We start from the raw sequence: 3,133 nt of genomic DNA on the forward strand, positions 1-3,133 counted from the left end.
AATAAATCAATTGTCAGAAGCTATAAATTTTTCTTATCTCGAAATCTAATGGCAAAATTATTCACTATTCCAAGAGAAGCTTGGTTAATACATAATCGTGAACTATAATACCAATCAATCAAACACCAATGTGTAAATAAATATAATGGGACGCAAAACGTGAACTAATATAATATGATTTAATATGAAATTAACCTGTGAATCCAGGAGCAAGTTCTCGTTTCGGCGTGTTATCACTTGTTTCTCTATTACTAAAATAATTTACATCCAGTACTGTTCACCACGTTTAACTAATCGTTTAAATGAATAGAAAATTGAAGCGATTGCTGAAACTATTCCAGCCTGCAAACAAATGATGTTTATTTTATTAAGGATTCTATATTTTTGCTTCATACCGATGACTTTTTTTTTTTATTGTAACTAACAATGATCGGAGTTTAGACTGTAAATGTTATTTATACTTCACTAACAGATATTATGATTTCATGTTGGAGTTAATGTCCCTATCCCTACAAGGTTTAATATGACTCCTATCCCCGTAAAACTATAAGAATAAACGTAAAAACTATATACCAACGGGATATTATTTGTCCTGAGTCTTCCACGTACTTTGACATCCCCTTATTGTGACTTTGTTTTAGAGTTTCAACTGACAAAGGTAAACAAAGATTCGTCTTATACAAACATGCTATTTGTCGAAGATACATTTTTCAAGATACACCTTTGTTTAAGTTTCCCGAGTCAGAGTTCTCGGCCGTCGTACGAATGTATCTTAACCCAGATTACCTGAGTATTTGATGTCGCTTTGGAGTTACTGATACCAGTTATAAAAACATATTTAATATTATGATTGTCGTATCTTTCGTTTTGATGCTAATTATAGTAAAGAAATATATTTATATTTTTCTTTTTGGCACATAAATTTTCATAATTAGCTTCATTTATATATTGTAAAAATAACATTTTGTTTACATATATAATCACTGTCTAAATTAAGAAGTGATCCGTATTTAATATCGAAGTAATGTATCAAATGATTAGAGTATATAATAAATATTTATATGTCATTAATTTATGATGAGAATATCATTGGTTTACATTTATTAAACACTCGGAATAGTTAAAAAAGATATAAAAGTTCACATGTTTGAAACACGGAACGCTTCAAGCCTCACACGGCCATGGCCCACATGGTGTTATTGAAGACTTAAACGGCACTAGTTTGCTTCAGACATAAGAGCGTTTGAAGCTTCAGACGTATCGATTAACTGATAAAACTAATCATATCAGTTTAATACCATAGATAAATCATCCAAAATAAAACAAATTTTAACAAACCCTGACCTGAATAAACTATTTAAATATAAAATTGTAGTTCGCTTCAGATCAACTGAGCTCTTGAAACAATCTATCAGATTATTAACAAAGATTCTGTATATAGAAAGTGTAAGTATAAATTTATATTGTTGAGAATTGTATACTAAGATTTAAGATACATATGTAGTATGTACTAGTAGGAGTGAGACAGATATTAGATTTTGGGCGTTAGGACCTTATGATGAAATTAGAGTTACATCACGATTTTTAACAATTTTAATTTGCTTTTAACACATACTTATGTCAAATAGACGGAATTAAACAAAATTCTTAATTTATTTTCCATTGCTCGGTATAGGTGAACTTATTTTTGAATGCAACCAGATAACTATTTCAGCAAATATCATGAATTAATGAAAACCTTATTTTGTAGACAATTTAGAATCACTTACAACATCGATGTAGTGCAACGTTATCTAAAATATATTTTTCCTTCCAATAATCAAATAGTTTATCCTTCTCTTGTAAGATAATATTTTAATAGAAAGGACCTTATACCTTTCCTTATACGTCAAAAAGAAATAGTTTCTTTGCGTTATTTTTAACTAGATCACGTAAGTAGACTAACTCTAAAAGCATCGACTAGAACATGCCACCGACAAAGGAAAAAGGTCTTTTAGCGACCGGTATCTCCCGTTAAGATGCTCTTACTAGATAATTCGCCCTTGTCCGGAATCATAATGAGATATGCTTTGTTACTATTTAAATATTAATCTTTTGGAAGATCAAATCAACGAATAAACGTAAAAGGTTTTTAAAAATAATTTTTGTTATTTGAAGCATTTAAAACGTCAATATATTTTTTTTATTAACATTTGTATACTTAAAAAAACTAACTGTTCAAAAATAACTTTTGTCGTGCCTAGTGTGGAGGTTAATAAACATTTTGTCAAGATAATATCAATAACTAGTGTGCTATAAACATGTATTGATTATAAACAATTTTAAACAACTTTAACATCAAACATGTATCAACTAGCTATTAGCTTGTCGTCAACAGTTGTCCTTTAACAACTTGAAGAAGTTTTGCGCTCGAACAACTCTTAAAGACAACTTTAGCGAGGTTATTGGTACACGTTAAGTAGATTATAAGAAATACCTAGTTACGTAAAGTTTATGAAAAACAGTGACATAAAGTGTGTGAAATATACAAACACGATTTATTCAACTTATACAATTTACATAAAGACATTTTATACACATTTATTGAAACGAATAAATGCCTTATATTAAATTAATAAATCAATGAATAACTAAATATCAAACCCCTTTTTGTAAACATCTTGTTTGAGACGTGAGTGATGACAAAGATTTCAATTTAAATATGCTTATATTGTATGCTTTTTTAAGAAAAGAAAAACAATGAGAGATAGGATTTGTGTCTTGTCTACTTAAAACCCATTGAAGTATGAACGCAAAAATGTTAGTTTTCGTCGTCTTGTTAAACAATGAATGTTTAAAAATTATATACCTATATATGTGCATATAGACCTATATACGATCGAAAAACTAGAAAAGTAAATGGTTTGTTATCCTAAATTCTCTTAAGTTTAAGAGAGCTAGGAGCAATCCGATGTTATTAAGAAACAATAACTTGCAAATACAACCCACAGCTGAAGGTTACAAAATATAAATGCTGAATATACATCAAAGTGACCAGATCAAAAGAGAAACGAAAAGTAATAACAAAACGTTTTACTTTAGTTTGTGGACGTCGCGATTGCGGTTACAATCCAAAGGACAGATGCCCGTACCA

Source organism: Danaus plexippus, chromosome 19 (assembly GCF_018135715.1).
Source record: "Danaus plexippus chromosome 19, MEX_DaPlex, whole genome shotgun sequence".
NCBI classification, from domain to species: domain Eukaryota; kingdom Metazoa; phylum Arthropoda; class Insecta; order Lepidoptera; family Nymphalidae; genus Danaus; species Danaus plexippus.